The sequence below is a fragment of the Lolium perenne genome, chromosome 1, assembly GCF_019359855.2.
Source record: "Lolium perenne isolate Kyuss_39 chromosome 1, Kyuss_2.0, whole genome shotgun sequence".
In the NCBI taxonomy this organism is placed as follows: Eukaryota; Viridiplantae; Streptophyta; class Magnoliopsida; order Poales; family Poaceae; genus Lolium; species Lolium perenne.
In genome coordinates, this window is record NC_067244.2 from 168,596,192 (window position 1) to 168,610,089 (window position 13,898).

Here is a 13,898-nt window from a genome sequence, read left to right on the forward strand (position 1 = left end):
ATGTAGTTTAAACCTATTAGTGGAGAACTACCGTAGAGCTTGTTGAAATTTGGTTTGCATGATTGGTCTCTCTAAGGTCTAGATATTTTATGGTAAAAGTGTTTGAGCAACAAGGAAGACAGTGTAGAGTCTTATAATGCTTGCAATATGTTCTTATGTAAGTTTTGTTGTACCGGTTCATACTTCTGTTTGCTTCAAACAAACTTGCTAGCCAAAGCCTTGTACTGAGAGGGAATGCTTCTCGTGCATCCAAAACCTTGAGCCAAAACTTACGCCATTTGTGTCCACCATAACTACCTACTATGTGGTATTTTTCTGCCATTCCAAGTAAATTGCTTGCGTGCTACCTTTAAATCCTTTCAAAGAAATTCATTCCTTGTTTTTGCAATACATAGCTCATGGGAAAGTAGCCTAAAAAACTATTGTGGTAAGGAATATGTCGCTTGTGTATCTTAGTTCTTATAAGTTGCTTGTTGAGCCGTAACCATGTTATCTGGGGACGCCATCAACCTGCCACACCTTTGTTGAATATCATGTGAGTTGCTATGCATGTTCGTCTTGTCTGAAGTAAGGGAGATTTGCCATGATTTGAAATGGTTTGAGTATGCATATTGTTAGAGAAGAACATTGGGCCGCCAACCAAAGCCATGTATCATGGTGGAAGTTTCAGCTTGGACATTAATCCTCAAATCTCTTATGAGAATATTATCTGTTGTTGAATGCTTAAAGCATAAAAGAGGAGTCCATTATCTGTTTTCTATGTTGTCCCGGTATGGATGTCCTCAAGTTGAGATCTATCAAAATCGAGAAATCAAATGCGATTTATCTCCTTGGACCTTTGTACAGGTGGCATAGAGGTACCCCTTTGTGACACTTGGTTGAAACATATGTAATGCAATGATAATCCATGGAAATCCGAGCTAATTAGGACAAGGTGCGGGCACTATTAGTATTCGATGCATGAGGCTTGCAACTTATAGGAAGTTTTATACATAACCCATATGAATTATTACTACCATTGACACAATTGTTTCCATGTTTTGAAAATAAAAAGCTCTAGCACATGAGTAATCCCTGCTTCCCTCTGCGAAGGGCCTTTCTTTTACTTTATGTTGAGTCAGTTTACCAACTTCTTTCTATCTTAGAAGCAAACACTTGTGTCAAATGTGTGCATTGATTCTTACATACTTGCTTATTTGCACTCATCATATTACTTTGTATTGACAATCATCCATGAGATATACATGTTGAAAGTTGAAAGCAATTGCTGAAACTTAAATCTTCCTTTGTGTTGCTTCAAAACCTTCTATTAAGAATATATTGCTTTATGAGTTAACTCTTATGCAAGACTTTTTGATGCTTGTCTTGAAAGTACTATTCATGAAAAGTCTTTGCTATATGATTCAGTTGTTTAGTCATTATCTATTTGTTAACAAACTATAGACCATTGCTTTGAGTCACTTCATTCATCTCATATGCTTTACAATAATATTGATCAAGATTATGATAGTAGCATGTCACTTCAGAAATTATCCTTTTTATCGTTTACCTACTCGAGGGCGAGTAGGAACTAAGCTTGGGGATGCTTGATACGTCTCAAACGTATCTATAATTTCTTATGTTCCATGCTAGTTTTATGACAATACTCACATTTTTACATACACTTTATATCATTTTGATTCATTTTCCGGTACTAACCTATTAACAAGATGCCGAAGCGACAGTTCCTGTTTTCTGCTGTTTTTGGTTTCAGAAATCCTACACAGGAAATATTCTCGGAATTGGACGAAACAAAAGCCCACGGCCCTATTTTCCACGGAGGATTCCAGAACACCGAAGAAGAGTCGGAGACAGCCAGCAGGGGGCCCACCCCACAGGGCGGCGCGGCTAGGCCCCCAGGCGCGCCGGCCTATGGGGAGGCCACCCCCTGGCTCCCCCGATGCTGCATCTTCGCCTATATAATCCTTCGTATCAGAAAACCCTAGTACCGAGAGCCACGATACGAGAAAAGTTCCAGAGACGCCGCCGCCGTCAACCCCATCTCGGGGGGTTCTGAAGATCACCTCCGGCACCCTGCCGGAGAGGGGAATCATCACCGGAGGGCTCTACATCACCATGCCCGCCTCCGGACTGATGCGTGAGTAGTTCATCCTTGGACTATGGGTCCATAGCAGTAGCTAGATGGTTGTCTTCTCCTATTATGCCATCATGTTTAGATCTTGTGAGCTGCCTGTCATGATCAAGATCATCTATTTGTAATGCTACATGTTGTGTTTGTTGGGATCCGATGAATATGGAATACTATGTCAAGTTGATTATCGATCTATCATATATGTGTTGTTTATGATCTTGCATGCTCTCCGTTGCTAGTAGAGGCTCTGGCCAAGTTGATACTTGTAACTCCAAGAGGGGGTATTTATGCTCGATAGTGGGTTCATGCCTCCATTGAATCTGGGACAAAGGATGAGAAAGTTCTAAGGTTATGGATGTGCTGTTGCCACTAGGGATAAAACATCAATGCTTTGTCTAAGGATATTTTTATTGTTTACATTACGCACAGTACTTAATGCAATTGTCTGTTGTTTGCAACTTAATACTGGAAGGGGTGCGGATACTAACCCGAAGGTGGACTTTTTAGGCATAGATGCATGCTGGATAGCGGTCTATGTTCTTTGTCGTAATGCCCTAAGTAAATCTCATAGTAGTCATCATGATATGTATGTGCATTGTTATGCCTTCTCTATTTGTCAATTGCCCAACTGTAATTTGTTCACCCAACATGTTATTTATCTTATTGGAGAGACACCACTAGTGAACTGTGGACCCCGGTCCATTCTTTTACATCTGAAATACAACCTACTGCAATCATTGTTCTCTGTTGTTCTTTGCAAGCAAACATCATTCTCCACAGCATACGTTTAATCCTTTGTTTTCAGCAACCGGTGAGATTGACAACCTCACTGGTAAGTTGGGGCAAAGTATCTTGATTGTGTTGTGTAGGTTCCACGTTGGCGCCGGAATCCCTGGTGTTGCGCCGCACTACACTCCTTCACCAACAACCTTCACGTGGCCTTCATCTCCTACTGGTTCGATAACCTTGGTTTCTTACTGAGGGAAAACTTGCTGTTGTACGCATCACACCTTCCTCTTGGGGTTCCCAACGGACGTGTGCTTCACGCGTTATCACTGCACGGTCACGCCGAGCGTTCTCCTTTTCTACCCGGTCCCGCAAGTCAGGGACAACAAAATCGACCGCTTCGATTTTCTTCTTTTTCCCCTTTTTTGTTCCCCTAGTGCGACGCCACCACCCCAACCCCACCCGCCGCCGACCCGCCGCAGCGCCGCAGTACTCGCCATCTGGCTCGGTAGTCTCCGTGCGGGAGACCAGGATCATACTCGGGATTGGCTCCGGCGCATACTTGCCGGCTGTTTTGGGGCCAAACGTTGCCGGTTGCGCTGCCCTTCCGCGCCGCCCACGACCTGTTCGATCATTTGCACCGGTAGGTTTCTTCTCCTGTTTTCGGCGCTATTGTGTGCGGCCATTGATCCACAGTTCGTACCCACACAGATGGACATGTGACAGATGCTGCAGAAGTTCCACGCAGAGGTCGTTGACTCCTCTTCCGACGAGGAGTCCGATCAGTCGACGCAGACATTGGCAACTACTGCGGCCGCCTTGATCCACGAGTTCACTTCAAATGAGGGGCCGGTGCACCGGGGCTCTGTCAAGGCCGCTAAAAAAACCTGGCGCGCAACAGAGTGGAAGGGCAGCTCCGGCTCCACAAGGACTACTTCCACCTCACCGATCCGGTGTTCAAGGAAAAAATGTTCCGGCGCCGGTACATGATGTCAAGGGAGCTGTTCATGGTCATTCTCCGGGGCGTGAGACACTACGACCCCTACTTCCAATGCAAGCCCGATGCAACAGGTGCGCTAGGCTTCACCTCCTACCAAAAATGTTCCGCGGCTATTCCCATGCTCTCATATGAAATGGCTGCTGATATATTCGATGAGTATCTGTAACATCCCAAATTTCAAAACAATGAAGAAGAGCATTTTCATTTTTCCAAAATTGGGAGCCAACAATTTTTTTGAATGGTATTACCTTATGTACCTAGTGTTCATGCATGTATGTGGGTTTTCTTGCCATGAAGGTTTGTTTGAAATATTGAACAAGATCAAAACCCTAAACCCTACCCCTTTTTAAAACCAAAAGAGGAACAAAGAAAAGAAAACCAAATAGAAATAGAACCATACGTGTGCCTATGGACACTTTTGCAAATGTTTAACCTAGGACATTTTACCTTGTGTAGATGGTTTGAAAACCTTAACAAACCTAACCTAGTACTCACCAAGCCAAATCAAAAGTGAAACAAAAAGAAAATAAAAAGACACATAGGGGAATATGTGGGTATTGGCCAAATTGCAAAATTTGAGCCTATGCCCTAATCCTAAGTTTGAAATAGTGAAACACAATCCTAAACTCAAATTAGTACATAAGAACACAACAAAACACCTTTCGGATCAAAGAAATTCAAAACAAAAAGGAAAAAATGAAAAACCCTAGTTGCATGTGATAATGGTCAAATCTGCCATTTTTACCATGATACCTACTTTGGGCCCCTTTGGTTAACTTTTTCTAAACTAAACTTTCTAATGTTTTTGCTCAGATCTATTTTACTCATAAAAAAGTAAACAACTTGGTCAAAATCAACCTTGCTAATTCAAATTCAAACTCTTAATATAAGCATGCAAAGTGGCAACTTTGAATCAGATTCTAGATTGCCCCAAATTTTGGAATTTTCGCAAACCAACTCCAAATTGCAAACCTATGCCACCAATAGATACCAAACATTATTTAGATCACACCTATGAAGTATTTTGGCCAAATTCAAATTCAAATGAGACCATTACATCACACATAAGGTGATCAAATTAATTGAATAAAAAGTACAACCATTATTCCTACCTACTATTCACCACCTCACTCCACCCCCTTGTGCTCAGCTATAGTGCACATTGTACCCTAAAGCTTCCCAAGGAGATGACCTTGCCTTTCCATGCTCACCATGACACAAGCCCTCTCCATTTCATGACATATGTCACATACTTTGGCCAAGATTTATTGTGCACACTCTAGCCCCCCCAACCTTGCCCACCTTGTCACATACATTGGCCTCACCTCACTTAAGCTTGCAGTACCCTCATAGACCAAGAATATTGCAAAAAAGATCCAAGCCATGGCCATGCCATCCTCTTGGTCACCACCACCATGCTCACCTTGTCACTCTATTCCCGTCTCTCTCTCACCTTGCCAAATAGGTTGCCTACCTCACCCTGACACTGCTGGTACAAGCCCTGGCCAAGGAGAGGCAGGCAAGCCCCAGGACACGACGTGCCCAGACGCGCCCAGGCGCGCCAGGATCGGCATGGACACGCTCTGGACGCGCCAGTACACTGCCTTGTCCCGCCGCCTCAGACTTCCCCTCGCCCTCTCCTCTCGCCTGTAGCGTCGCCACGACCCCAGCAAGCTCCTAGACAACCTCACCTGCCCGCGCTCGCCCTATAGCAGACGCCATCGTCGATGCTCGCTGCCACGGTACTGCGAGGATGACGATGTCGCCCGAGCCACTCCGTTCATCCCCTGCTGCACAATGATGCACACGAGGACCGCCATGATGCCAGCAACAGTTCTGCATCCACGTAGCTGTAGCAACGTCGCCGTTGATGACCTGCCCCGTGCGCCTCGGCCACCCCTCGACCCTATAAATTGGAGCCTCCCCTTCATCCTCTGAGCACACCAGTCACCTCCCCTCTCCCTTCTGAGCCTCCTCGACCCCTTCCCCCTACACATTATCGCCGGAACCTCCCCAATTTCTCGCCAGAGCCCCGCCAGCTCCCTGCAAGCTCGCCGTCGATCCCGAGCACCCCTGGAGCCGCCGCGACCCTCGTTCGCCTCGCCATCATCTTCCACGTCGAACGCCTCCAACGCCGAGCCTCGCCGAAGCCCAGGTGAGCCGCCGACCCCCTGGTGCTCGCCGCCAGTAGGGTTGTGCTCGTCGTCGACGATGACGAGCGTCGACCGTCCGATCAGGATCTAATCCTACGGCCTCCCCTCGCGCGTACCGCTTCGGGTGTTAAGACACGCTGACAGTGGGTCCCTTTGTCAGGTGGCCCGTGCGTGCGAGACGCGCTAACTGGGCCGGCCCTTTCTCTTTTTCCCTCTCCTGGCCCATTTCCTTTTCCCGCCAAGCCCAGTTATTCAAATCTGATTTAATTCATTTAGTTCTAATTCAATACTGATGCCAATTTAAAAATTAAAAATAGAAATATCTACTAAACCAAAATTTATGAATTTTATATGGTTGGAAAGCTTGTGAAATTCTCTAACCAACTACACTGGTCTCAAACCTAGATTCATTATAGAAATCATGTAGTAAAAATAACAAGGCAGTGCCCTTTTCAAATTCAAATAATTATTAAAAATCAACCATAGCTTATTTTGAGGTGATTCCAACTCTCATAATTCACATTTCACATACTCTACATGAATATGTAAAAATATAACATAATTGTTTACCATGATCAGGGGCTAGAGCAAAAATAATGGCTATATGGCCATTTCTAGTCCATTTAAATTACCAAAAATTGTTTAACAAATGGTATGAGAGGTGTCCTCTCATTTAAATCATTGTCCCAAGTAGTTCAATATGAGGAAATTGAAAGAACATGTCCATTACCACATGTGTGGTTTTGGTAATTGATGACAATCCCTATGGAGTAACGGTTGCATTGAGAATCAATCTTAGGTCAAGTCCATAGCCATGTGTTGGACTCAAGGTTGCAAGATGGAGAAGACGGAGTAAAATGACGGAGACGGTGTCGAAGAGAGACGAAGACCGTGTTGAAGATGAAGAGAGATGAAGACGGCGTAGAAGATGGATGAAGACGGTGGCGTGCGTACAAGATCGAAGAAGACGGTGGCGTGTATGTTGGAGGAAGACGGTTGCATGTACAATGATGAAGAGGGTGAAGACGGAGCTTGCCGACTAGAGAGGAACGCGCAAGGATAAGGTTTGTGCTCGATAGGATAGTGGGTCGCATTATCGGAGAGAGCTCAAACCTTGCATGCATTGCATCGTGTTTATCAGTTGTTCTTGGTTCTTATCCTTTAGATGTTCGAGAGCTTGTGTTCATTCTCATGACAAGCTCTAGCTCATCGGAAATGGATTCCGGATGCATCGCATGTTGCATGTGCGAGGGTGATGATTTTCCCGATATACCATATTGAGAGGTTAGACCTCTATGACCATTTTCGGCAAAATTGGTTTCATGTCATTCCGAGTTTCCTAGCTCAAGATATCGCATTTTCCGTGTCGTCATATTTGAAAAAGAAAAAGGAAATTGCTTTTGGGCCGGGCGGTACTACCGCTGGCGGTACCGGCCCAAGTACCGCATCAGCCTTCCAGGATTACTGGACTCGAAGCGGTACCAGGGCGGTACCGGCCCGGTAGTACCGTAACCCATTTACGATACTAGGCCGGTACTACCGGCTGGCCCGTTTTCTCTCTCTGCCACGCAGTTTTTGAGATCCAGATCTGCTTTATTGGCACAAGCGGTAATACCGCTCCGTGGAGCGGTACTACCAGTTTGAGGCATCTTTTCGTCTATTATCTGCTCAGTTTGTGCGCGAGAGGTAGTACCGCTTTGACAAGCGGTAGTACCGCTCGGGCGCGGATCTGACCGTTTTCTGCCCCAACAACTATATTTCTGGGCCCCTATTTATACCTCTCTTCCACCTCCGACCAAATCACTTCTTCCCCTCCATTCTCTCTCCTCCATTGTTGACCTTGAGTTGTTTCTTCCTCCTCTTGATCCCCCCACCATTTCTTGCATATTTTTGGGGGAAAGGAGAGAGGAGATCTAGATCTAGAGCTTCATCAATTGAATCCCTCTCCAAGTGAGGGGATCTTGCTAGATCTTGATCTTGGAGTTATTTGGTGTTTCTCCACATATTTGTTCTTCCTCCCTTATTCCCCCAATAGATTTTGTAGCTTTGTTGGAATTTGGGAGAGAAGAACTTGGGCATCTTAGTGGTGTTCTTAGCCATTGCATTAGGTGCATCGGTTTGGGTTCTCTCCAGGGTTTCGGTCTCGTAGAGGGCATGTTGACCTTAGTGGTGTTGTTGCCTTAGTGGCCTTGTTGCCTTTGTGGTGTTCTAGCCTTTGTGGCTTTGTAGCCTTTGTGGCCTTGTCGTCTTTGTGGCGTTGTAGCCTTTATGGCGTTGTTGCCTTTGTGGAACGTGGTAGCCTTTGTGGTTTTGGAGCCGGTTGTGGCGCGTTGGTGTCTTGGTGGCTTTGTTTCCGGTGTGGCGTGTTGTAGCCTCTTGTGGCCTTGTACTTGTGAGCCTCCGTGTTGTGGAGTTGCCTCAAGCTTGATACTTGGGGTTTTTCCCAAGCTTGTACGGGTTCGATGACCACCCTCAAGGGTCCCTTAGTGGATCGAGGCTTTCCCCTTGGTGGAAAGGCTCGAGGAGAATACGGTGGCCCTAGTGGCTCATTGGAGTGCCTTGTGCCTCCACACCGCTCCGGACGGAGACGTAGCACCCTTGGGTGTGAACTTCGGGATACATCGTCGTCTCCTCGTGCACCGGTTACTTCTCAACCCGAGCTCCTTTACCTATGCGCTTTACCTTGTTATATCTATCTTGCTTGATGTGCTATACCTAGCTTGTTATCACCTTGTTGCTCATCATGCTAGCATAGGTTGTTGGTGCTCTTAGGCAAACCCCTAGTTGATAGGCTTTGAGCTAAACTAGTAAACACATGTGTAGTTTTATTCCGTCTAGTTTAGCTCTCAAGTAGAAGTTTTTATACACCGCCTATTCACCCCCCCTCTAGGCGACGTCCTAGTACATTCAGAAATGACCTTGGTCTATAGAACCTCATATTTGATTACTTAGTGATATTAATTTAGTTCTTTAGTAGTGTTTAAATTGCATTAGATATAGAATCTCATTTAAATCATTTTCCCAAATGGTAAACATGAAGTGTTGACCATGGTCAACATGATCTCATACTTATTATTTGAGGATATTAAATCTTAATAAGATTCAATGAGAGGAAATTATTCTCTCAAAGGAAATACATAGAAACCCTAATAAATAGTTCTATGAGAGGAAATTACTTTTCTTAAAAGAAAACAAAGCCAATCACCTTGTTAATAATGTTGTGATGCTAGATTAGCTTGTGTGATCCCTTTGAGTGTTAAGTCTAGTACTTAAGCATTGTTTGGTGATTGTATACCTCGTATCCGTTTATAGACGCTAGTACCGAGGGCTATCAAGAGGAGGAGGTCTTCTACGAGGAAGAAGAAGAAAACTTTGATCACTGTACCACTCAAGGCAAGCTATACTCTTGCAAGCTACCCTAATGCAAGCTCTACTTGAGCAAGGCACCAATACTATACTACTTTGTGTTTTACTTTCCAAGTCCCAGTTTTTATCTCACAAAGCTTTTACTTTGATTATCAACGTTTAATTTTATAGTTAACTTGAGTCTAGATAAGGAGTAGTACAAGAACATCAAAGTTAGCCTAGAGAGCTACAAGTTAGTTAGAACCCCTCATGACTAGTTGCTAGTGCTACAACAAAAATTGACTACTCTAGATGGGAACATGTGAATCTTTTGACTTTGAAAACCTTGGAATGATGAGTCATTCTATTGAAAGATTGTGAAGGTGAATGTGACTTGAATGACATGGTGATTTTGATAAAAACTGATGATTGGGTTCGGATGCGATACCATTCCAATTTTAGAGTACCCCCACAATACCTGATTATGGGTAAGGCTTTAGCTGGAAATTTATGTGTCTTAGTATGGGTTCCCTCTGAACAAGCGTCATAGAGGTTATGCCGAGGCTGCCTCCGTTGAAAGTGAAATGACGTGAAAAGAGTTGAATGTCCTACCCAAGTCATGTGCAGTTCCCAGGATAGCAGATTACTATCACTGGGAGGCCAAGCTCATGTGGGAGGTGCCTATACTAGGGTATGTAAGTGAAAGGTTAATGGTTGATGATCCGCATACTGAGTATGATGATTCAGGGCTATCCCTGACGGATGTAATCAAATGTTGTGGCACAAGTGTGCAACCTCTGCAGAGTGTAAAACTATTTGAATAGCGCGTCCGCGGTCATGGACAGTTGGAAAGGCCATACTGTTCCGTCATCAGAACCTTTCCAAAATGTGACATGTGACTGGTGACTTGAGACTTGAACTTGAATTATGAATTTGACTTGATCACAACAGAGTTGTGGGAATGACACTAATGTTCCCACTTGAGTTAGTTAGGCAAATAAAGAGTCTTTTATTCTTAAGCGCTAACGAAATAAAACTGGTTTTATGCAAATGAACCTAGAGCTTAGAACTCCATTGATATAGTTGATAGTGCTTACACTAGTATTAGTTTGCGAGTACTTTAAAGTACTCATGGCTGTGTCCCTGGCTATTCAAATGGCCATACTATGAAGAGGAGCCAATCACCTTGTTAATAATGTTGTGATGCTAGATTAGCTTGTGTGATCCCTTTGAGTGTTAAGTCTAGTACTTAAGCATTGTTTGGTGATTGTATACCTCGTATCCGTTTATAGACGCTAGTACCGAGGGCTATCAAGAGGAGGAGGTCTTCTATGAGGAAGAAAAAGAAAACTTTGATCACTGTACCACTCAAGGCAAGCTATACTCTTGCAAGCTACCCTAATGCAAGCTCTACTTGAGCAAGGCACCAATACTATACTACTTTGTGTTTTACTTTCCAAGTCCCAGTTTTTATCTCACAAAGCTTTTACTTTGATTATCAAGGTTTACTTTTATAGTTAACTTGAGTCTAGATAAGGAGTAGTACAAGAATATCAACGTTAGCCTAGAGAGCTACAAGTTAGTTAGCACCCCTCATGACTAGTTGCTAGTGCTAAAATAAAAATTGACTACTCTAGATGGGAACATGTGATTCTTTTGACTTTGAAAACCTTGGAATGATGAGTCATTCTATTGAAAGATTGTGAAGGTGAATGTGACTTGAATGAAATGGTGATTTTGATAAAAACTGATGATTGGGTTCGGATGCGATACCATTCCAATTTTAGAGTACCCCCACAATACCTGATTATGGGTAAGGCTTTAGCTGGAAATTTATGTGTCTTAGTATGGGTTCCCTCTGAACAAGCGTCATAGAGGTTATGCCGAGGCTGCCTCCGTTGAAACTGAAATGACATGAAAAGAGTTGAATGTCCTACCCAAGTCCTGTGCAGTTCCCAGGATAGCAGATTACTATCACTGGGAGGCCAAGCTCATGGGGGAGGTGCCTATACTAGGGTATGTAAGTGAAAGGTTAATGGTTGATGATCCGCATACTGAGCATGATGATTCAGGGCTATCCCTGACGGATGTAATCAAATGTTGTGGCACAAGTGTGCAACCTCTGCAGAGTGTAAAACTATTCGAATAGCGCGTCCGCGGTCATGGACAGTTGGAAAGGCCATACTGTTCCATCATCAGAACCTTTCCAAAATGTGACATGTGACTGGTGACTTGAGACTTGAACTTGAATTATGACTTTGACTTGATCACAACAGAGTTGTGAAAATGACACTAATGTTCCCACTTGAGTTAGTTAGGCAAATCAAGAGTCTTTTATTCTTAAGCGCTTACGAAATAAAACTGGTTTTATGCAAATGAACCTAGAGCTTAGAACTCCATTGATATAGTTGATAGTGCTTACACTAGTATTAGTTTACGAGTACTTTAAAGTACTCATGGCTGTGTCCCTGGCTATTCAAATGGCCATACTATGAAGAGGAGCCCCAGTACCAGGATGATGGACAGCAGGACGTCTATGATAACTAGGACTACCTCCTGACGTCAAGTGTTGCATGTGGAACAGATGGACCTCTATTGCGTTTCTTCCGCTGTGTGTTTTGTAATTGATCCTTAGATCAACTTTGTTGTAAGACTGGATCATGTGATCCTTTGATGTAAGATTATTATGGTTTGTAATGAATGATGCTCTGTGATATCAATCTATTATGTCTCGCAAAAATAATATTCCTGGGATTGCGATGTATGGCATAATAAGCATCTGGATTTAAAAATCCGGGTGTTAACATCGAATGGGTGAGAGCACCTGCCTTGAGACCATGTACAGGTTTTGCCGAGCCGTGATTGCCGTGTTCGGACATCATTACTGTAGGGGATAACTATAACTTCGTTGAAACTCTTTATTTTGTTGTTTTCAAACTTCATATTTCATGCCGACGCGAAAATATGTCGGACCGCTGGAGGCACCCCCAGGCGCAAAGGAACAGGCGGACAAAAACGGTTTTTCTCGCGTCCGCCGCGCGACGAAAGCGGACGCTCGCGAACATCGATTTGCATCGCGCCTCTGAAAATGCCCTAACTGCAGACCTATATTTCGATCATCGTGTGGTCTGAAACGATCGGTCCCCGTCTTTTTCCGTCGGGCCCTTGGATGCCCTGAGTGAATATGCTCGTTCAGAGGGAGTACGAACCAGCGGCGTTTTCTGTAATTGATTATCTGAAACGAGTTGGGTGTTTTCAATAAGACTTGCTAACCGAGAGGAGACCAAACACTTATTGACGCAAGCATGTCAGTAGCACGCGAATAGATCGCTAGCCAGCTGACAGCGATACCATGTGAATGAACCCAAGATTCAGTTAACAACTGCTTGCTACTAGTCTAAGACTGGTCTCTACTTCTGGTCAATCGTTCATCAGCCAATAGGCTCGCTATTAGCTCTCAACAGTCCCTAGCTACTTAATTAAGCACGCGATTAGCTCGACGAGCTAAAACTACTCCCTCTAGTCTCTTTTAATTGACTCGAATTTAGCACAACTTTATACTAAATCTGAGTTAATTAAATAAAACCGGAGGGAGTAGCAGTCAGCCAACCGAACCTGGCGTCCGTCCACGTCCAATTCGGAAAAGGTGGCCCGAAATTTGCATCAATTTATGCGTGTACCTACACGGTGTTCATTATTCTATAATGTTATTCAAAATCAAGCGTTCATGCTAAACAAATGGGCAAGAAAAGGGGTCTTCAAAATAAGGAAAAACTTCCACTAAAGCTTTTGATGGTCAGTTTTGCCGGCTACTCAAAACGTTCCTCGCTTTTACAATCTTACTTCGAAACCAGCATCGCTATTTTTTTTGCGAGGGAAAATGAAAATATATTAAAGTCCCATTTTTACAGAAAGGTCCAGCAAAAGAGAAAAATTACAATCAGCTCCACTGGATCCCGATGACGATGCCGAGCTCGATGCCACCGGTGGCGCGTCGCCGCCGCCGTACCTCTCGATGACTTGGATCAGGTACAGGCCCTCCGCGGCGGGGAAGTCGCCGGTCGTAATCAAACGGTGGAGTACCAACAACCCACGAGGGAGGCAATGTTCCTGTCGATAGCGAAGCCTCTGTGGTGACTTCATCAATTTCAAAATCCGTTGTATTAATTTTTTAGATTCAGTTTTTCAGAGGTGCTCATAAAAATAGAGTGTGTATGCATATGTTCATAGAGGTTGGTATATGTAATTTTGTGAGCATCTGTGAGTATCTGCAGTGTGTTTCGCCAAAAAAAAAAAATGATAACGGTTCATTTTCGTTGGTTTACACGCACTTCAAAGGTTCGTGCGCGTTTAGTCTGGCACGCAAGAAACGACCGATAACACGGACTTCACGAGTCACTGTAAATGGAAACGCCAATCCAAGTGGGTTTCTGCCAAAATGTTCCACGGAGCGAGTAAAACGCCAGTTTTGGGCTTCAACCCGACGAACCAAACGGGGCATAGATAAGCTATTTTTCCTTTTCAGTAAGACTTAACCGAGAAT